Source organism: Helianthus annuus, chromosome 13 (assembly GCF_002127325.2).
Source record: "Helianthus annuus cultivar XRQ/B chromosome 13, HanXRQr2.0-SUNRISE, whole genome shotgun sequence".
NCBI classification, from domain to species: Eukaryota; Viridiplantae; Streptophyta; class Magnoliopsida; order Asterales; family Asteraceae; genus Helianthus; species Helianthus annuus.
In genome coordinates this window covers 17,160,898-17,184,424 of record NC_035445.2, presented here as the reverse complement: position 1 = coordinate 17,184,424, position 23,527 = coordinate 17,160,898, and the positions used below count along the sequence as shown (strand labels likewise).

Sequence of the window (23,527 nt, the reverse complement as noted above, 5' to 3'; positions counted from 1 at the left end):
ACTTATTTCTAAGTTATGTAAAGGTCATTTAAGGTATGTTAAGCCTATTTCACTATTCCGGAGTGTTTTTCGCGCTAAACTGATTACGTTTACGCACCAGTGCACATATAACTTTCCAGAAAGCGATTTAAAGCTCGGAATTGAACAAGAATTGATATGTGCAAAGGATACACATATTTATACAAATCCCAGGTATGAAACACAATGTTTCATAGGTTTGGCATTTGTTTGGTGTTCGTGGTGACACAGGTGTCACAGCCGGTGGTTTGGGACATCTGGTAAACGTTTCTAAAGGGAATACTGGGTAAACTGTTTATTTGGGATGTTGGTTATTGAACACAGAATAAATCATGTAAGACCCCATACATCTACCGTGTTACTGAAGAAGCAACGAGGTATTTAGTTGATAGCGCTATTAGGTTTGGCACCCTCACACCGGGCCGAAATGACGGGCGTGAACTAATTACCTGGACCTCATGACCAATGCCTAATTAGAGGCATTGGGGTTGGGCATTCACATTGTGTATATATAAGACCCCTTACATCTATTCAAGGTTGTTTGATACCTTGGCAACATGACCAATGCTTAATTGGAGGCATTGGGGTTTGGCATTCACATCTAGTCGCCACATACGGTAATCGAGTAATAACAACATCAAAACAAAACATTGAACTGTTTTAAACACACAACTGGTAACTAAACGCGTTAACAAAACTTTGAACTCACCAGCGTCGTCTGACACACTTGTCTGCATGCTTGCAGGTTTATAGGGTTATATCTTGTGGAACTTGCTGTCTGGAAGGCTGGAGTGGTCATGGGTCGAGAAACAAAGAATCTCCATACAAGCTTAATGGTTTATGTACACATGGTTTATGAAATACTTAACAAATGAATTATGCTTCCGCTGTATACAATGAATGACAAGTAACATTTGTAATACATTATGTCAATGAATGAAAGTTTATTTAAATACATTCATGAGTTCAATGTGATTGGTGGCTTGGATCCTGGTACGTCACGCGCCTCGTGGGGGTTTCCGCATGTGGTATTTTGGGGGTGTGACAGTAACGGATTCTTTTTCTTCAAGTTCTCTGACGAGGCAGGTTTGTTGAATGTGTTGAAGGATGGCCCATTGATTATTCGGTCTCAACCGTTATTTCTAAATGTTTGGAGCCCGACTACTAAGCTGGAAAAAAAGGGTGTCAAAAAGGTGCAAATATGGGTAAAAATCCATGATATCCCAATTGATGCTTACACGGAGGATGGTCTAGGTTTAATTTCAACCACAATTGGAGAGCCTAAAGCTATGGATTCGTACACCTCAGCGATGTGCATGGATATGTGGGGCCGTAGCAGTTACGCGAGAGCTCTGATAGAGGTGTCGGCTGATAAGCATTTAAGGGAGGAGATCAAGTTAGCCATACCTGAACCGGAGGGGGAGGGCTTTATTAAAGAATCGTTGTCGGTTGAATACGAATGGAACCCGTTGCGTTGTACTCACTGTTGTGTTTTTGGTCATTCTGACGATCATTGTCCGTACCAGCCTAAGATTCAGATAAATGCCCATAATGCGTCTAAGAATGGTAAGAAACCGGTGGTGGATGAGGAGGGGTATACTGGGGTTTATGGTAAGATGGCCGCTAGGAAGTCTGGTTTCCCGATGAACAAGCCGAAGCCGAAATTTGAGTACCGGCCCGTGGTAGCCAAGAAAAGCCTATAAGGGTTGTGGGTCGAGTGAGCCGAAGTTTCAAACGGCAAACCCGTTTGATGTGCTTAATGATCCAAGCGTTATTGAGGTTGGTGAGAGTAGCAAGTCTGGTGATGCACGGGTTAATGTGGAAGATGAGGTGGTGGATGAGGTTTATTCGGAGGTCGATGGTTACGAGATGGATGGTTTTTTGAGGCAGGGTTCGTCTAAAAACGATTATAAAAAAAGGGCAAGCACTCCTTCTTCGCTGGTTATTAATGGTTAATATCGCCTCTTGGAATATTCGGGGTTTGAACCGCCCTATTAAGCAAGCTGAGGTTCGTCAAACTATCAAAGAGTTTAAATTAAGTTTGTGTGCTGTTCTTGAAACTCACATTGATCCGTGTAATCTGTCTAATATATGCAAGTCGGTGTTTCGTTCATGGCATTGGTCTTCTAATGGGGCTCGTTGTAGTAAAGGTTGGTTTCCCTTTGTTTATCATCTAGTTCACAGGCTTTGATATGAGAAATCATCTCTGACAAACTGCACCTAGCAAGATCTTTTGTTTTCTTGATCATTGCAACATGATGCTCCCAGCTCTTTGGTAATGCATTCAAAAGTAGTCTATTTGTTGAAGCATTTGATGTATGAATTTCTTCCATCTGCATTTGAGTGACTAGTTTGACAAACCTCTGAAGTTGGTTATCAACAGTTTCTCCATAGATATGGTTGAAATTGTTGAAATTTTGTCTCAACAAATTTCTTCGACTCTCCTTCATGTCCTCATTTCCTTCATAAACATCGATCAGAGATTCCCACAGTTCCTTGGCAGATTTGCAGGTACGAAAGCCAATAGCAATATCTGGACCCAATCCCATGGTCAAATAGGACAGTGCTCTTTCATCTTCTTCAATTATATTGAAATCATCTTCAGTATATTCACTTTTGAGTTTCTTTACTTTTACTCCTGGTTCAGTAGGACTATCTGTCATGATCTCCCTTGGACCTCTCATAATACTTCTCCAAATTTTAGAATCCTTGACCTTTACATGTTGTTCAAAACGGCACTTTCACTCAGGAAAGTCGTTAGCATCGGTCAACCTTGGAATGCGTGTAGTGGTTCCAACCTTTGAATCCAGTTCTAGTTGTTTGTTAAGGGCAGCCAGGTCAACATTATTTGAAGACATGATTAATTAATCAATTAATTATTTTAAGTCCAAAGATTCTGTTCAAAGTTCAAAGTCCAAAGTCCAAATCACGTAGCAAAATGTCGTTGCGAGTCGAGACCACGGTTGCGAGTCGAGACAATAATGAAAATGACTCAAGACCATAGATGGTTACGAGTCGAGACCAAAAGCAGACAATTCCAGACTGAAAATGGTTGCGATTCGAGACTAGAAGCGAACAACTCGAGACCAAGGCTGGTTGCGAGTCGAGACAGCAAGTTCACAAGTCAAGATATGCTGATTTCGAGTCGAGGCCCTGCAAAACAAACAAAGTGATAAAACCAGCAGAAATCCCTGATTATCAGCAGCTTCCAAAATCCAACGATTTTGAAATCTTTGAATTTTAATCCTCAACAAACTTCCGAAAAATCAGCAAACAACTCAATTCACTGAAATCACACAAACCAAAATCAGTAAATTCTTTCAATAATTTCTAAGAACAGTTTGAAGATTGAATGATCCGAAAAACAGAACATGCAACCAAAACTGTTGTCACTGCAAAACAAACACTATCAAAACTAGATCAGTAATATAAGATATCCTTGAATATGAATGATATCAAAACCGAACCAAGAATTGGTTTCTTGGCTCTGATACCAATTGTAAAACCCTATTAGGATCTTTCAATGATATCAAACTATGACTTGTGTAAGTGCGGAAATCAAACACAAGTTGATTCAAGTATATTAGTAATTGAAACCAACAACAATATAATCAAAACAAACCAGAACTTGCATTCACTGATTGATTCGTGACTGATACAAGACTTCAATAAGGTTTTGGCTCCCCTAGTTCTTCACAACTGATCAACCTCAAAACAACTAATGAGGTTTTACTATATACTAAACACTATGGGCCGTGAACCCACTAAAGCCCAACCGAAACCTTATTTGACCCATACATAGTTTTCGACCCAAAACACTAATTAGTTAAACTAATTAGTTTTCGACGCAAGATATCATGGCTAGGTGGTTATCTTCGGGAAATATGAATTTCAACTTGATGTGCTGTTCGCTGTGTACGTTGGGGCCGGATTCTCACGAGCACTTATTTTTTGAATGCCCGTATAGCGATCAGGTATGGAAGGGTGTAAAGGATTTAGCGGGGTTACATAATGTAACTAATTCTTGGGGAAGCATATACGATCATTTGGTGCATTTCCGGGGTTCGAAGAACGCGAAGCATGTGATTGGCAGGATGGTAGTGAGTGCAGCAGGCTACTTTGTTTGGCAGGAAAGAAATGCTCGTTTGTTTTCTACAAAGAAGAGAGGAGCAAATCGGCTTATCGAAGTTATTTTGACTACCGTAAGGATGAAACTTCACACCATGCGTTTCAAAAGAACGAGTCAAGTGGATAGCATCTTACAGGATTGGAGTCTCCCGCGTGGCCTGGTGATTGAAGACGATGATTGCGGCTAGAGTCTTTTTTTGAGTTGTTTTGACTAATCATTGTATTTGTTTAGTCTTGTTTGCTTGTATGCGTGGTTTTATGGTTAAACTCTGGTTTGGCATGTCAAACTAGAGAACTGAGGTCTGCATTTTCCTCACTTGTTTTGATTATTGGTATAAAATTCACCGGGGTAACCCTTTACCCAAAAAAAAAAAAAAAACCCTAAACTTTCATATTTCTCTATGTATAAACCTCAAGTTCCAACAGAATGCTAATGGTTTCTTCTTTTTCAAGTTTGCTGATAAAGACGGGATGACGAATGTGCTGAAAGAAGGACCATGTATTATTTGAGGTCAGCCTATATTTCTTAATATTTGGTCTCCCACTTCGAAACTGGAAAAGAAGGAGGTTAAGAAATTGCAACTGTGGGTCAAAATCCATGATGTTCCGATTGTTGCGTATACGGAGGATGGATTGAGTATGATAGCTACGGCTATTGGTGATCCGAAGATGTTGGACTCGTACACCTCGTCCATGTGTATGGATACTTGGGGAAGGAGTAGCTATGCTAGAGCGTTAGTAGAAATCTCAGCTGATAATGATTTTAAGGAGGAGATAGTTATAGCAGTTCTGACCTTGAAGGTGAAGGTTTCGTCAAACAGAAACTATATGTGGAGTATGAATGGAGTCCTTATAGGTGTGCTCACTGTAAAGTGTTTGGGCATTCTGATGCTACATGCCCGAGGCAGACTAAGAGGGATCCTAAGGAGCCGGTCAACAGTCAGAAACATTATGAAGGGAATAATAGACAACAAGTGAAACAGCCGATAGTAGACAAGGATGGGTTTATGGATGTGGCTCGTAAGAAAGCGGCCAGGAAAGCAGGTTTTCCTGTAAACAAGCAGAAACAGAAGTTTGAGTATAGGCCGATTGGACCTAAACCTCACGGGGGAACCAATACATCGGCTCAGCAATCGAATATTTTATCTAAGAATTCCTTCGGTGTTTTACGGGATAAGGGTTTTCATATGGGTCAGACTAGTAGTGAGGCTCATAATGATCAGCAAGACTCGGATAATGAGGAGGTCATAGAAGTATACAATGAAACAAATAGATTTATGACCTCATCGTCTGCGAGAGTAGGAGCAAGCACATCTTCCTCAAAATTATTCAATGGATAGATTGTCTCGGGGTCATGTGAAGGGGCTGCCGGTTCACGGCAATTTTATTTTTGATGATGGAGGATGATGTTTGGTTTCGTTTTATTTTGTTTGTCTACTAGATAGTCATCTTTGATGTTTAGTAGGCTAGGTTATGTGGTGTAATAGGTTTTTTGTTGGCTGGTTTTACATATATGGGGCATGTCCTATATATGAACTAGTGTGGAACTCTTCCTCACTACTTGTACTTATTTGCGGTTGTTTTATAATAGAATCACCGGGGTAACCCTTTACCAAAAAAAAAAGCTGATTCCAAGAAGGTTTCTCATTCGCTTTCCTTGATTTGAATATCTGACTTAGCTTAGGAAAGCAAGTGAGAAAATACTCGGAAGAGACACTTCCTTAAGGAGTTATAAAAGCCAGACAAAGAATTTCGTATGTGATGTTAGAGACCATGCTCAGGTTAGTTGGCGGAGGATACTCCGGTAACAAATTCTACCTCTTTCTTTTCCTGGAGCGGAAAAAGGGTTAAGGAATATCTTAGAGCTGATGCGCGATCTCCTCAAAATTGTTAAAATGATCCAACGTGTTCGTCATGAGAAAATGGAGATCAAGCTTTGCAAGTTTCATGATTACTTGTAGTTTTCTTTTTTCCGGGGCAGTGTACCAAGGTACAAAAAAGAATGCCCGTATGTCGGCAGGATTTTTCGAGTTCGAGAAAAGGTCCCATCCTTCAAATCATGATTGGGTCGACAAGGCCAGATCATGAGCGAATAGAAAAGAAAGATAGAATGCCCTTTTCGACCTGAGTCAAAAATTGATCTAGTAGTGTACGTAGTTTGATCAATTTATCCCTGGAAAGTTTACGTAGTTTGATCAGTTTATCCCTGTTTTTTAGGATTTCTATTCTATTTTTGTTGCTGGGCCTACTTGTACTTGTCTTTCTAGGCGTTTTCCAGGCCCCTTTTTTAAAATAGGAATAACTCTAGGGGGTCAAGCCCTCGCCTATACTTTAGGAAAATTAGGCCTACCGATGGGGCTTACCTTGACCATAGGGGTTTTTACGAAGGGCCTCCTCATTAAAGAAGCCGGAGTCTCAGAAGTACTAGCGTGTCCTCTACGCATGATGCCCACAGGGTCGGATTCGGTGGGTAACTCTAGCGGTTGGGGAAAAATACCTCAACCTGCCGTCTGATTCAGAAGGTCAGGGGCAGGGTGTCGAGGGGGAGCCCACTTCTAGAAAACGAGACCGATTCCCTGATCCCGTAGAGACGTCGGTCCTTCCTCGGGAAGGCGACAAGTAGATTCGGAAAGTAAAAATCTTGTGGTAGGCCCGTCACAGTAGGTTCCATTATCGGACTCAAGCACATGTAACAGTTTCGAGGAGCGTGTGCTTCTCGAGCCCATGACGGATTCGTCATCCCCCTCGGTAGATGAGGCAATAAACGCCGGGGCACCCAACCCCCCTGCCGAAGCACCCCCCTCCCCCCCCCCCCCCGCTTATGATCCTAACACGGATCCTCTCCATGTGGAGACAAAAAAAAAAGGGGAAATGACCCTTTTGTAAAGGACCGATTAGTTCACTTTACCGAAAGAGGTTGGAAGCCATGGCAATTCTCACGGACCTATGACCACTATATGGAGGTATCCTCCAACATCGTCAAAAGTTTGGAGCTAGACTCTGTCTCTGAATACGAGGAGTTCCTTCTCGCTTTTAGAAAGGACCCCAAACTCTTAGAGAGCCTTTTTAATAAGTGACTGGCATTTCTTTTTCCCTTTCTTTCCGTTGGTCAACAACCAACAAAACAAAATCGTTTAGTTCTTCACTACTCGTACAGGAAGGCCACTCTTTCTGTATGGGGGGAATCAAAGAAAGGCAATCAGAGAATGTATACACTCCATTTTCATTACCAAGATGTATCACGTCAGGATCCGTTGCTCAAACCGAATCACGCCAACGTTATGGAAGTTCCTGGATCGTGTAAAATAAGAGTAGTACCAAAGGCAGCACCTTCTGATTTCATAATAAAAAATGGAAAATTGGCTATGGAGATTCCGTGCGGGCAAAAATTAATACAAACACAAAGGGCTTCGACAGGAAAGCCATTTCGATCCAATCCATCCTTGGGGTCAAATAAAAAAAAGGATATGTTAGTGACCTAGCACGGCAAAGCACTCTCCGAGGTCATGGAATGTCTCATTTTTTGGTAAAAATCTCCGCAATAATGTCTCCGTTAGATTTTCCGGTCGAAATACGAGAAAAGTCCATTCAATTCTTGATGGAAATGGAGTTTTTCAAATTCTCCTCAGAACTGGAAGATCATTTCGAGATCTTCTGTGACACCACACCCAGATAAGGATGCACCATACACAATTGATACCAACTTACCAGTAAATACTTACGTTATTGATACAAACGGCAATGTACAAAAGTTGGAAACTTAAAGGTACAAAGTTTGGTCAAACTACTATTAGCTGATCACGCAAAATTTCCACCAGATAAGAAAGTTTGAGATACTTTATTTCACTAGTCACGCCTATCCGAGATAAACAACCCGCCCAAGACTAACCATCATTTCCTGTGACACATGCTTAAAAGACGTCGGATATTGCACTGGTGAGTTTATGAATATACACAATTTACAATTCACATTATTTAATCATGACTTGTACCCGCCCATGTTATCATAACCCAACGTTACCACGTAACTTACATAACCATACATTTAATGCCCACTATACCACATGTGTAGTACCGACAAATCCCGCCGTAGCGGCACGTATAAGGGACCACAAATATCATGTGTATGTCATGCTCAGGTTATATACATGCGTACAACAGTCATGCCATATTATTACAGTTTAGGACAAGCATGTTCACATTTGAAAAGCATTCATAAAACTCACCTCTTGCTAGTAGCTAACCGTTGATACAATTGCTAGTATGATCAGGTACTATCTCAAGGTCCTGACACAATTTACATAATCCTAAGTTAGGTAATGGTACACCTAACTAGTCATTATCATGGTTGGATATTGGTTAACCCTACCTTGTTTAAGCATGGTTGATCAGTCCATGCCTAACTAAGGCTAGGCTACCCAATACCCGCCCCTGACAATAACCCTAGTACCTAAAAATAATACTAACACTACTACCACTAATATATTATTACTAACAATAAAACTAATATTAACTACTAAAAATAAATAATAAATAACTAAACATAAACTTAAACGAGAGTATACCTCAAGACTATCTACGGCACGTTGATGTAGAGTTTCCCTACTCCTGCTCCTACTCGTGCTCCAAAAACGACTACTAACAACACCAAACGGGGTATCGTATACGCGGGATTCTCAATACTAGAGCGTTCCCGTTAAAATTTTGGTGTATCTAAAATCCTACAATTTAACTCCTATATATATGTGAAGCAAGCAGGTACCTCAATTCGTTTCTGGGCGATGTGGGACATTGACGTGCTTGCTAGCTAGCTTGACGTGCTAGCTAGCTAGCTTAGTTATATTAATTCAGCTGCTTCACTCGTTTTTCTTTTATAACTTTTAAAATATGACGTTTTATAAAACGACGAATATGTCATCAGAACGAGCATATTTTTATCTACGTTTTAACCTAAGTTTCATTAAAAACGGAGTAAGGTAAATAAAATAATATATTTAATTATTAATATTAAACAGTCTCTTATAATAGCCAGGGCTTGTACAGATGTCTCATATTTCAACTAAATATTTCAACTAACCATTTTACTCGTTACTTAGTCGTTCAACAATATATAAATTATAAATTTTAAATATAATTTTATTGGTTCACAAAACAGGATGTTACAACTCTCCCCACCTTATAGAAATTTCGTCCGCGAAATTTAAGCAAAGAGATGTGGATATTTTTGTTTCATCTCGTCTTCTTTTTCCCATGTCTCTTCAGGTCCTCTCCTTGCATCCCATTTGACTCGTACTAGAGGAAACTCCCTGTTTCTTAATTTCTTTATGCGTCGATCTATGATCTGAATGGGACGCTCTGTGAAGTTCAACTTGTCATTGATCTGGATCTCCTGCCAGGGTATCTTAAGTGACTCGTCCGCTAGACACTTTCTTAAATTTGACACGTGAAACGTGTCATGAATTCCTTGTAATTTTGTTGGCAATTTTAACCTATATGCTACAGGACCAACTCTTTTGATTATCTCAAATGGTCCAATATAGCGCGGACTTAGTTTTCCTTTCTTCCTGAAACGAATGATACCTTTCCAAGGCGAGACCTTAAGTAATACCTTGTCGCCAACTTGAAATTCTAAGGGTCTTCTTCGTCTGTCGGCATAACTTTTCTGTCTATCTCTAGCAGTCTTCATTCTTTCTCGGATTTGTATGATTTTATTGGTAGTTTCTTCAATAATTTCGGGTCCAGCTAATGGATTTCTACCAATCTCAGTCCAACAAACTGGGGTACGACACTTCCTTCCATATAGTGCTTCAAACAGAGCCGCCTTGATGCTTGCGTGACAACTGTTATTGTATGCAAACTCTATTAGAGGTAAATGCTCATCGCAGTTTCCTCCAAAGTCTATCACACATGCCCTAAGCATGTCTTCCAGTGTTTGTATGGTTCTTTCACTTTGGCCATCTGTCTGTGGGTGATAAGCCGTACTTAAATTTACTTTTGTTCCCAATTCCTTTTGGAAGCTTTGCCAAAATCTGGACGTAAAACAGCTATCTCTATCTGATATAATGGAGATAGGTACGCCATGATGGGTGACAATTTCTTTGACATAAATTCTTGCTAATTTATCCATTTTATAATCTTCTCGTATTGGCAAGAAATGAGCAGACTTAGTTAAACGATCTACTATAACCCAAATAGTATCATGACCATTCTTAGTTCGTGGAAGTTTAGTAATGAAATCCATGGTTATCATCTCCCATTTCCATTCAGGGATCTCCGGTTGGATTAAACATCCTGCAGGCTTCTGATGTTCTGTTTTGACCTGTGAACACGTCATGCATTTTTCCACATATTCATTGATTGATTGCTTCATCCCTGGCCACCAATATTCATCTCAAATATTCTTGTACATCTTCGTACTGCCAGGATGCATTGTATACTTTGATCTATGTGCTTCTTCCATCACCATAACCCTGAGTCCTCCCACAATAGGTATCCAAATCCTATTGTGGAGTCTTAGTATTCCATCTTCTCCTTTAACAAGTAGTTCTTGTTTTCCCACCATCCTTTCTTTGTTAATCTGCTCAACTTTCAGGGCATGTGTCTGTGCATCCTTAATTCGTTCTAGTAAACCTATTTTCACTTCAATTCTAGATGCACGTATTCTTAAAGGTTTAACTTTGTCCTTCCGACTAAGGGCATCTGCTACTACATTAGCTTTTCCTGGATGGTAACGAATTTCACAATCATAGTCATTCAACAACTCCATCCATCTCCTCTGTCTCATGTTCAACATCTTTTGCTCAAATATATATACTTTAGGCTTTGGTGATCAGTGTAGATCACACACTTAGTTCCATATAAGTAATGCCTCCATATCTTGAGGGCAAATACTACTGCTCCGAGTTCTAGATCATGGGTGGTGTAATTTCTTTCATGTATCTTTAACTGTCGAGATGCATAGGCGATAACTTTGCCTCTTTGCATCAACACACACCCTAGTCCATAATGAGAAGCATCACAATATACTACAAAATCTTCGGTACCCTCGGGTAATGCAAGTACTGGGGCAGTGGATAACTTTGTTTTCAAAAGATTAAAAGCTTCTTCTTGTTGGCTGCCCCAGACAAATGGGGCATTTTTCTGAGTCAGTGTCGTTAGAGGCATCGCTATCTTAGAGAAATCTTGAATGAACCTTCTATAATACCCTGCTAGCCCTAGGAAACGTCGAATTTCTGTGGGATTTCTTGGTGCCTCCCAATTCTTAACTACTTCAATCTTTGTAGGGTCCACTTGTATGCCTTTTTCATTAACAACATGCCCTAAAAATTGGACTTCCCTAGTCCAGAATTCACACTTACTGAACTTGGCATAATGTTTTTCTTCTTTTAGTAACTTAAGAATGGCACGGAGATGACCCTCGTGTGTTTCTCTACTCTTAGAGTAGATTAGGATATCATCTATGAAGACGACTACAAATTGATCCAAGTATGGTTTGCAGACTTGGTTCATAGGGTTCATGAAGGCAGCTGGTGCATTAGTGAGGCCGAAAGGCATCACTAGGAACTCGTAGTGACCATACCTTGACCTAAAGGCAGTCTTGGGTATATCTTCTTCTCTAACCTTTAATTGATGATACCCAGATCTTAAGTCTATCTTCGAGAAGTAGCTTGCGCCTTGTAATTGATCAAAAAGATCATCGATTCTTGGGAGTGGCTATCGATTCTTTATAGTGATCTTATTCAGGTCTCTATAATCAATACACATCCTCATTGAGCCATCTTTCTTCTTGACAAAGAGAATTGGCGCTCCCCATGGTAACGTGCTAGGACGTATGAATCCTTTGTCCAGTAACTCCTGGAGTTGGTTTCTCAACTCTTTCATTTCAGTCGGGGCAAGGCGGTACGAGGCTTTGATAATAGGGGTTGCTCCTGGGATCAAGTCGATTCTAAACTCAATTTGTCTGTCAGGTGGTAATCCGGGAAGATCTTCAGGGAATACTTCAGGGAATTCAGCCACTACTGCTACCTCTTCTAGTTTCTTTTCTTCCTTTGCCTCTAGTGCATATACTAGGTAAGCTAAATAACCCTTTTGAATACACTTGGATACTTTTATCATGGAAATAAAACTTATGGGTTTACTAGGTCTTTCCCCATCAATTGTTACAGTTCCCCCTTTTGGGTCCTTAATTTGAATTTGCTTCTTATCACACAATATTTGAGCTTGGTGACTAGATAACCAATCCATTCCTATTACTACGTCGAACTCTCCAAGTTTCAGTGGTAGTAAGTCTATGGATATTGGGGTCTTACTAATCTGGATGGTACAATCCTTTACCACACTCACAATTTCTTCTTCCCTCCCATCTGCTAGTTCTACTATAAATGGCTTATCTAGCTTACAAGGAGTCTGATTAATCAAAACTCTAAAGTGCTCAGATATAAAACTTCTATCAGCACCAGTATCAAATAGTATTTTAGCATAAAAGTTGTTAAGGAGAAATATACCTGTTATGACATCAGGGTTCCTATGAGCCTCTTCAGTATTCAGAACAAAAGCTCCCCCTCTTGCTTTATTAGGTTCCTCATTCCTCTTAGGACAACTATCACTATAGTGGCCCGTCTCTCCACACTTAAAACACTTACGTGGCTCTCTACAATCACGATAGTTGTGTCCAGGTTTCTTACAGTTTCTACAGACTAACTGGTTACATGGACCGGAATGTCCTTTTCCACAAGTTGGGCACCTAGGTGGGGGTCCTCGTTGCCTCTTGAAATCTCTGTAATTGGGTTTCTTTTGTTCTTGGTAGTTTTCCCATTTCCTTTTCGGGATAGTTTCTGGGGTTTTCTTTTGTTGGATCTCAGTGGCGATAGTTGCCCCAGCCTCTACCGCATCATGATAGGTAGTTGGTTTGGTAGACTTGATAAACGTGCGATATTCTGTGGGGAGTCCCCACAGGAATCTTCGAATACGATTTTCTTCAGGGTTCACCAAGTAAGACACTATTCGAGACATTTCATTGAATTTGGTGACATATTCCCGGTATGTCTTATTCCCGAGTTCAAGATGCAAAAATTCCTTTTCTATTCTGTCAGTTTCGCTTGGTGGACAGAAGTAATTTGTAAACAGTTCTGAAAACTCCTTCCAACTCAGGCGATGTGCCAGATCATCACCTCTAGTTTGCTTTTGTATCCTCCACCAAAATAAGGCTTCGGATTTAAACAAATGAACAGCAAACCTAACTTTATTTCTTTCATGGCAATCACTGACGTCTAGAATGGCTTCTACCTCACTTAGCCATTCATGTGCCTCAATAGCACCTTTCTTCCCGTCGAATGAAGGAGGATTACATGAAATGAAAGTCTTGTAATTACATTCTTTAGAGATTTCTGTTTCTATAGCTTTAGATACTTTCGTATCATCTACCTTCTTTTCCGGGCGAGGTTCTTCTCGTGGAGTTGGTGTAGGTGTAGGTGCAGTGCTTCCCTCAGATTGCCCTGATCGTTCTGTATTCTGACGTTCGCGTCCCTGTGCGTTGGCAAGGATTTGCGCAACTCGGACGGCAATCCGATCGATCATGTCATCTCCTAAGTTTACAGGTTCGCTATGACGAGCAGGATTAACTGATGGGTTAGGTTGACGATTGTTGTTAACCCGTTCTGCCGACATTTTCTATATTTTCATGAAAAATACTACTTCAATATTCTATTTATTAATAAGCACTTAGAATAATTAATTCACATAATACAATATTTTTCAAATGTAACATGTTAAAAATATAACTCTACTATGAACATTTTACTATAATTAAATTTATAAATTAATTAATCATAGTAAAGATTTTTAATATTGAAACTTAAAAGAATTAATGTTTAACTAAACATACTACTAACCTGCTCATGTGCTTTATGTGCGAGAGAAGGTTGTGTATGATTTGTATGAAGGAGGTTGGCATCTATTTATATTAACAATGAACTACGCTATTGGTCGCCTTCATTTTTTTTTACTCTATGATACTTGATTGAGAAGAAATGTTACTTACTCAAATAATACACAAGTATCATTATATATATGCACTTCATGTATACAACATATACGTATTACATTTTATCTTTTAGATTTTATTATTATTATTATTATTACTATTATTTTCTCCTAACGAGTAAAGAAGACAAGATTTACGAGTAGTTATTGTTATCATCTCAACAAAGCTTAGTTCTCAGGTCGCTACTCATATGAGTAGGCGAGTCACTATTGAAGAGGTAAAGGGTGCTCTATTTTCTATTAATGAGAACAAATCCCCGGGTCCGGATGGATATACGTCTGAATTTTTTAAAAAATCATGGGAGATCATCGGTTCTGATGTCACTATGGCGGTCCTCGATTTTTTTGAATCAGGCAGATTGCTCCAAGAAATCAACCACACGTTCTTAGCTTTGATTCCAAAGGTTGCCACTCCTAGTATTGTCACGGACTACAGGCCGATTTCATGTTGTAATGTCATTTACAAAGGTATTAGCAAGATCATCACCAACAGGATTCTTGAGGACCTCAATGAGATAATTAGTGAGAACCAATCGGCGTTTGTCCCAGGGAGAAGAATTTCGGATAACATTCTTCTAACTCAAGAACTCATGCATAATTATCACCGGCAAGTTGGTCCTCCGAGGTGTGCCTTCAAGGTGGACATTTAGAAGGCCTACGACACGGTGGATTGGGATTTTCTTCGTGATATCCTCCATGGGTTTGGCTTTAACCAGCGTTTTATCGGTTGGATTATGGAATGTGTTACATCCACTTCTTTTTCTCTCAGCATCAATGGAAACATACACGGATACTTTCGGGGTGAGAGGGGTTTGCGTCAAGGAGACCCTATGTCTCCTTATTTGTTCACCATGGTTATGGAAGTTTTAACTTTACTTCTTCGAAAAGCGGCTGACTCGGAACCGTCTTTTAGATTCCATAACAAGTGCGAAAAACAGATGATTATTAATGTTTGCTTTGCAGATGATCTGCTTATTTTTGCTCGGGGTGATACTCAATCGGCGAGGGTAATCATGGACTCTTTGATGAATTTTAAGGATGTTTCTGGGCTTGCTCCAAGTAACTCTAAAAGTTCTGCGTTTTTTTGCAACGTGTCTAGTAGCATTAAATCCAGAATCATGGAGTTTGTTCCTTTTGAGGAGGGTAAGTTGCCGATTAAATATCTTGGGGTTCCTCTTTTGGCGTCTCGGCTTCTTGTAAAAGATTGTAAAGTTCTTGTGGAAAGAATGGATAAGAGGATCATGGATTGGAAAAATAAGTTCCTTTCGTTTGCTGGTAGGCTTCAGCTGGTCATTTCTGTCCTGTCTTCTATTCATGCGTATTGGGCTTCGGTTTTCTTGTTACCATCGAGTATAATTAAGGAGCTGGAGAATAAAATGAAGTGGTTCTTATGGGGTTATGGTACGGCCGCTAAAGGTAGAGCAAAAGTTGCCTGGAAAGAGGTATGTCTTCCTAAGTCTGAAGGGGGGCTAGGCATTAGACGTATTCTTGATGTTAATCGATCTCTTATGACGTACCACATCTATAGTATTCTTTCGGAAAGGAAATCCCTTTGGACTAAGTGGGTCTTGATTCATAGGTTAAAAAATCGTACCATCTGGGACGTTCCTATCCAAAGTAATTCGCCATGGGGTTGGAAGAAATTACTGAAGTTTAGACATCTCGTTAGGCCTTTTTTCTGGTCCAAAATCGGTAATGGTGAAACAATATCCTTATGGTTTGATAAGTGGTGTAGTCTTTGTCCGCTGAGTAATTTTGTTACTCATAGACGTATGGCTCAACATGGTTTTAGTATGTTTTCTAAGCTTGCGGATGCTATAGATGGTGGCAACTGGGTTTGGCCTGAAGCTTGGAGGAATTTATTCCCGGTCCTATTTCAGCTCCAACCCGTTTCGTTATCGGCTGGTGTTCAAGATAGAATTATGTGGATGAATTCGGAAGGTAACTTGGTCTCGTTTGAGTCTAAAGAGGTGTGGGCGGCTATTCGTTCTCGGTGTTACTCTGTTGAATGGTCGAATGTTGTCTGGTCTCGGTTTAATATCCCTAAACATGCATTCATTAGTTGGCTGATTCTAAAGAGGAAGTTGTGGACTCAAGACAGGATTCTTCACTGGAATCATACCGTAACTGGTTCTATGAATCAAATGTGTTGTCTTCTTTGTTATACAGGTATTGAAATGAGGGACCACTTGTTTTTTGAATGCAATTATTCAAAAAAGGTGTGGTATGAAGTTCGAGAGAAAGGAGAAATGTCTCGGGTCAATGAAAAATGGGACGTCATAATGCAATGGTTGGTGCCTAGAGCTACTCATCGATCTATTAAGGAGGTTACGAGCAGACTTATAGTGGAAGCTTCGGCGTATTTTATTTGGATGGAAAGGAATGCTAGATTTTTCAACAACCAACTTAGACCGCCGGAACAAATTGTGGAACTTATTTTGCATACGGTCCGAACAAAATTGCTCTCTTTCAAGTACAAAGCCAGTGCCAATGTCAGCAGGTTTTTGGAGAAGTGGAACGTGCATGGGGTAGAGACCTTTGATGACCATTGTTAGAAGAAATGTAATAGTTGTCTAATTTTGGTTGTTTGTGTTTGGTTGTGTTCTTGTTTCCTCTTTGGTGGTATGCCACCAAGAGAACTAGGGGGTATTTCAGCCTTCCTACTTGTTTTTTTGTTGATATGATATAAAATCACCAGGGTAACCCATTACCCAAAAAAAAAAAGGGCAGTGTGTACAAAGTGGTAACGAAATGAGGATTTATAGGTTGTAATTATTACTATGGGTATTTTCTAATGACTCTATATCCTTAGTAAGTTCATACCCGGATTTATCTATTATTCGTATTTCAAAGTCAGCCAGAGCATCCTAAAAATTACATAAGCTGGCGTGTTCTCTTAGGTTGAAGCCTAGGTATCCATACCAAATACCTAATTCGCTAAAACCTTTGGCTCTGATACCAACTGTGACACCACACCCAGATAAGGATGCACCATACACAATTGATACCAACTTACCAGTAAATACTTACGTTATTGATACAAACGGTAATGTACAAAAGTTGGAAACTTAAAGGTACAAAGTTTGGTCAAACTACTATTAGCTGATCACGCAAAATTTCCACCAGATAAGAAAGTTTGAGATACTTTATTTCACTAGTCACGCCTATCCGAGATAAACAACCCGCCCAAGACTAACCATCATTTCCTGTGACACATGCTTAAAAGACGTCAGATATTACACTGGTGAGTTTATGAATATACACAATTTAAAATTCACATTATTTAATCATGACTTGTACCCGCCCATGTTATCATAACCCAACGTTACCACGTAACTTACATAACCATACAGTTAATGCCCACTACACCACAGGTGTAGTACCGACAAATCCCGCCGTAGCGGCACGTATAAGGGACCACAAATATCATGTGTATGTCATGCTCAGGTCATATACATGCGTACAACAGTCATGCCATATTATTACAGTTTAGGACAACCATGTTCACATTTGAAAAGCATTCATAAAACTCACCTCTTGCTAGTAGCTAACCGTTGATACAATTGCTAGTATGATCAGGTACTATCTCAAGGTCCTGACACAATTTACATAATCCTAAGTTAGGTAATGGTACACCTAACTAGTCATTATCACAAGTGAACTTAGACCCGTATCCTGAGAAACCCTAGGGAAGGCGATTTTGGCGATTTTGAGCAGTCTCCTATAACCCTAGCCGTTTTCCTTCAATTCTTGGTCTGATTGATCTTGGTTTGCATCTACGGATTCACTATTTGTTTCTTTAGGTTCCAATCAATTGATATCAGATTAAATTCGTGGTCTAGGGTTCTGTTTTGCTCGATTTTGATTTTCTAATTCGTTTTTTTTCTGATTGTTCTTGGAGCGACGGCATAATCCCAATTGATTTGGCATTTTAAGCTTTGTTCCAATTGTCTGCTGATTAGGGTTTCCGGCAGAATCAATATTAGGGGTTGGCGGAATCGAGTCTTCATCCTGGTCATCTGATTAGGGTTTTGCGGCGGCTGATTCATTATTCTGAATATCGGCAAGTCTCTTCTGATTAGGGTTTATTGCGGCTGATTATTCAGGTTATTGGAAAGTGACGGCTACTAGGGTTGACATTCCTTGTGCTGAATCTCTGTTGACGGCTACTAGGGTTTGCCAGTTTTGGGATGGATGATTTTAGCGGCTCTGGTGGAAACCAACAGGATGTTCGTGGGAAGCCGCGGGCATCGTTTGAAGAAATTGCTGCACGGTTTCTTGATGTAGAAGGGAACACTTTGCAGCCAAAGCGTGGTGTAACGATTAGAACTCAAAATGATCCTAAGTCTTCAAACATCATTGATGAACTCACCAAGGTCACAGTTCCGTTTCATTTGGAAAAGAGGGATGTTGAAAAGTCAGATAATTTTTGGGATTACCCTAGCAAGCTTTCACCAAATTCAGGCCTATTTGGTGCATCTTTCTCGGCTGACAACAGGGCTGTTCATGGTAAAGCACGTACTTTGGGGACTGCAGATCCTGTCTCCTTCGCTCACATTGTAAAGAATACAAAGGAGAAGGTTAAAGTGAATTTTCGGGCGATGGAATCTGCCGAGAAAGTTGATGGGGCTGATGTTGTTATTCCATTGTCGTCGGTTCAACAAGTTACTGATAGGTATGCTAACACTTTGTTTGGATATTTTCTGGGTAAACGGTTTTTTTTTGGGTAAAGGGTTACCCCGGTGAATATTATAAAGAATCAAAAAACAGGGTGTGGCAAAAGTTGACACACACTACTAGACTTGACAGGCCAAGCCTAGGCACACAAAATGAACAACCCGACACACAGCCAACAATAAACAAAACAACCCGAAAAAACACAGCTAACTAGACGCAAAAACTAGAAATCTAGACTCAAAATCAGCCCGGTTCGTCTTCCATCAGTCTCCATGCTTCCAAAAGCTTCCCATGGTTAGCGTCTCTTCCGATCTTGAATCCCATAATACGTAGCCGAACCATATCAAGGACAACTTGAGCCACCGTGTCTTCGTTTCTTTGTACATTTGAAAACAGATGGTTATTCCTCTCCTGCCATATGAAATATGCAGAAGCCGCAACAACCAGCTTACAAACAATGTGTTCCAGCTTCTTAGAAGCAGAATTCTGCTCAATCCACACCAGAATTGAGTTCCACGTATCATTAACATTCCCCATATCAATCCTTCTGTTAACAATGTTCCACACCTTAGCCGCATAAGTGCATTGAAAGAATAAGTGATCTCTAGAATCTCGACCATAGTTACAAAGGGGACAGCACATGAGACGAAGATTTGTCTCACTCCCCGCTTCCCAAACCGCCAACCTATCCTGAGTCTTTAGCTTGTTCTTTAACACCAACCAAAGATGAAACGAGTGCCTTGGAATGCATTGGCCATACCAAACCATATGCTCCCAAGCCACCTTGTTATCTCTAACCCGAAGGTTATTCCAAGCTTCCCACGAGCTAAAATGCACAACTTTTCCCTCCACATTTTTCCATACCAGCCTGTCATCCAAATCAGGCACAAGAGGCGGCACCATAATATTTATGAGGACCGGAAATAAATCATACCATGCTTGAGGCCATCTCCAATTACCATCCGCATCTATAAGCTCCGCAACAGTTGTCTGCAAGTTAAACCCCGCTTGAGCTATTCTCCTAGGAGTAATAAAATTGCGAATCGGACTACACGAGCACCAGTTGTCACTCCACGCATTTGTTTGGGCACCACTACCAATCAACGTCCATACATAAGGTCTAACCAACGGACAAATAGATAAAATTTTTCGCCAGCTCCAAGTCAAACTCCCACGGCCTTGAAACTCCCAAAAATTTTTGCCTTTCAACTTGTAAGAATGGATCCATTTAACCCAAAGAGATTCACGATTGGTTATGATACTCCAAATATGCGACATCATAAGGGCTTTGTTAACAGCTGATATACTACGAATACCAAGACCACCCTCATCCTTAAGCATGGTTGATCAGTCCATGCCTAACTAAGGCTAGGCTACCCAATACCCGCCCCTGACAATAACCCTAGTACCTAAAAATAATACTAACACTACTACCACTAATATATTATTACTAATAATAAAACTAATATTAACTACTAAAAATAAATAATAAATAACTAAACATAAACTTAAACGAAAGTATACCTCAAGACTATCTACGGCACGTTGATGTAGAGTTTCCCTACTCCTGCTCCTACTCGTGCTCCAAAAACGACTACTAACAATACCCAACGGGGTATCGTATACGCGGGATTCTCAATACTAGAGCATTCCCGTTAAAATTTTGGTGTATCTAAAATCCTACAATTTAACTCCTATATATATGTGAAGCAAGCAGACACCTCAATTCCTTTCTGGGCGATGTGGGACATTGACGTGCTTGCTAGCTAGCTTGACGTGCTAGCTAGCTAGCTTAGTTATATTAATTCAGCTGCTTCACTCGTTTTTCTTGTATAACTTTTAAAATATGACGTTTTATAAAACGACGAATATGTCATCAAAACAAGCATATTTTTATCTACGTTTTAACCTAAGTTTCATTAAAAACGGAGTAAGGTAAATAAAATAATATATTTAATTATTAATATTAAACGGTCTCTTATAATAGCCAGGACTTGTACAAATGTCTCATATTTCAACTAAATATTTCAGCTAACCATTTTACTCGTTACTTAGTCGTTCAACAATATATAAATTATAAATTTTAAATATAATTTTATTGGTTCACAAAACAGGATGTTACATCTTCGAACATATTAGGGGGTTCCATGTCACTATTTTAACTTCGGCCAACACACAAGATGAGACTTTACCACCGTGGAGCGGCTTTTTTCAAAAGATGGGGGGGGGGGGGGGAAAGTCAGTAAGATGTCGGAGAAGCAAAATATACGAGATTGCAAACGTAGATTGCTCGCAGCTAAGTATAAATTGAGAAAGCTTTCTCAATTTGTAAAGATACCGATCGATCTAGTGATATGCGGGACAAACATCGAAAGTCTCATGTGACTGAAGAACTCAGCGACGAGTTGACAAAAGAAGCCCTAAAAATGGACATGAACGATGTTTTGATGGGTATAAAGAAATCGTCTTGGTAGCATCAAACCAATAGAACAAGGGTTAGCTCTGCAGCTGGTCTAGAAGCAAGGTAAGTAGGTCCATGCGAGCGCCCGGGATGTACCTTTTAGCCGCGAGGGGAACCGGGTAAACAAAGTCGCGATCAGAATGAATGGTAGTTTGCTGGGCCTGTTGCTCCCAGAGGCGCTGGTTCGAATCCAATTCGTGACAACCACAAAGCCTTTGATCATAGAATATCTCGAGACCCCGCTGGTAAATACGGGGCTCTGGCAGCTGCACTTTCTTTTTATTTTTTGTTTTTTGTTTCAACCCGAGTCAAAAATTGATCTAGTAGTGTACGTAGTTTGATCAATTTATCCCTGGAAAGTTTACGTAGTTTGATCAGTTTATCCCTGGTTTTTAGGATTTCTGTTCTATTTTTGTTGCCGGGCCTACTTGTACTTGTCTTTCTGGGCATTTTCCAGGCCCCCCTTTTTAAAATAGGAATAGCTCTAGGGGGTCGAGCCCTCGTCTATACTTTAGGCAAATTAGGCCTACCGATGGGGCTTACCTTGGCCATAGGGGTTTTTATGAAGGGCCTCAATACAGAAGCCTGGGTCTCAGAAGTACTAGCGGGTCCCCTTCGCATGATGCCCGCAGGGTCGGATTCGGTGGGTAACTCTGGCGGTTGGGAAAAATACCTCAACCTGCCGTCTGATTCAGAAGGTCAGGGGCAGGGCATCGAATGGGTGCCCACTTCTAGAAAACGAGACCAAAGCCCTGATCCCATAGAGGACATCGGTCCTTTCTCGGGAAGGCGATAAGTAGATTCGGAAAGTAAAAATCTTGTGGTAGGCCCGTCACAGGAGGTTCCATTATCGGACTCAAGCACAAGTAACAGTTTCAAGCAGCGTGTGCTTCTCGAGCCCATGCCGGATTCGTCATCCCCCTCGGTAGATGAGGCGATAAACGCCAACCCCACTGCCGAGACACCCCATGCCCCCCCGCTTATTATCCTAACACGGATCCTCTCCGTGTGGAGACAAAAAAAGGCGGAAATGACCCTTTTTGTAAAGGACCGATTAGTTCACTTTATCGAAAGAGGTTGGAAGCCATGGCGAAAGTTTGGAGCTAGACTCTGTCTCTGAATGCGAGGAGTTTCTTCTCGCTTTTAGAAAGGACCCCAAACTCTTAGAGAGCCTTTTTACTAAGTGACTGGCATTACTTTTTCCCTTTCTTTCCGTTGGTCAACAACCAACAAAACAAAATCGTTTAGTTCTTCATTACTCGTACAGGAAGGCCTCTCTTTCTGTATGGGGGGAATTAAAGAAAGTGTGACACCTGTGTCTGTAATCATTGTAAACATTTCAAGTTATCAATAAAACAATGTTATTTGACCCCAATGTTTTTTTTTGGGTAAAGGGTTACCCCGGTTAAAATTCATTCATCAACCAAATAAAACAAGTGAGGAATAGTGTACACCTCAGTTCTCTAGAATGACATGCCATTACTAGAGTTTCACACTCAAAAAACAAGCAACTCACAAGCAAACAATAAAAACAAGTCAAAAGCTGACAAACAAGTAACCAAAACACGGCTACGATCAAACGTGCTCATTAATCAGCCACACTCATCTTGGTCCAACAGCAACTCTCGAGGAAGACTCCACTCGATTAACACTTGATTCACGTTACTTGTTCTTTGAAACTTCATTGTATGTAATTTCATTCCAACGGTCATAAGAATCACCTCGATAACTTGAGCCACGTTCCTTTTATTAGAAGAGAACAATCTGTTATTACGTTCTTGCCAAATAAAGTAAGCCGACGCCGCCACCACTAATTTACCAATAATGTGAGAGGCACGTTTTGAATCCGCATGTTGAATTAGATAATCCATAATCCCGTCCCACCTCTTCCCTATTATTTGCATACCCGCCTTCTCACGAACCCCATACCAGACTTGAGATGCAAAATCGCATTAAAAAAAGAGGTGATCGTGAGAGTCCGGCCCCGATGTACATAAAGAACAGCACAATAGGTTATAGTTTGCATTACCCGACGCTCGTCATTTGCACATGATATCCTGGGTTTTGAGTTTCTTGCAAACTATGAGCCACATAAGAAAAGAATGCCGAGGGATAGCCTGAGGAAACCACACTATACGATCCCAATCAACCTGATCTAGAACTTGACGAATATCATTCCACACCCCATACGTGCTATACTCC

The 23,527-nt window shown here is 40.4% G+C and overlaps 2 long non-coding RNA genes and 1 pseudogene across 2 annotated transcripts; 1 reads left to right on the top strand and 2 right to left on the bottom strand.

Moving 5' to 3' along the window:
• The first annotated feature begins 7,346 nt into the window (after positions 1 to 7,346).
• LOC118485424 lies at positions 7,347 to 21,403 on the top strand (annotated as a pseudogene).
• Positions 7,922 to 8,751, bottom strand: LOC110897498. The gene is made up of 3 exons (XR_002568697.2): positions 8,712 to 8,751; positions 8,373 to 8,433; positions 7,922 to 8,044 (listed from the first exon to the last, which is right to left on the bottom strand). It is a non-coding gene; the product is annotated as an uncharacterized LOC110897498 (long non-coding RNA).
• LOC110897499 lies at positions 16,934 to 20,428 on the bottom strand. The gene is made up of 3 exons (XR_002568698.1): positions 20,389 to 20,428; positions 17,722 to 17,782; positions 16,934 to 17,393 (listed from the first exon to the last, which is right to left on the bottom strand). It is a non-coding gene; the product is annotated as an uncharacterized LOC110897499 (long non-coding RNA).
• Positions 21,404 to 23,527: the final 2,124 nt, after the last annotated feature.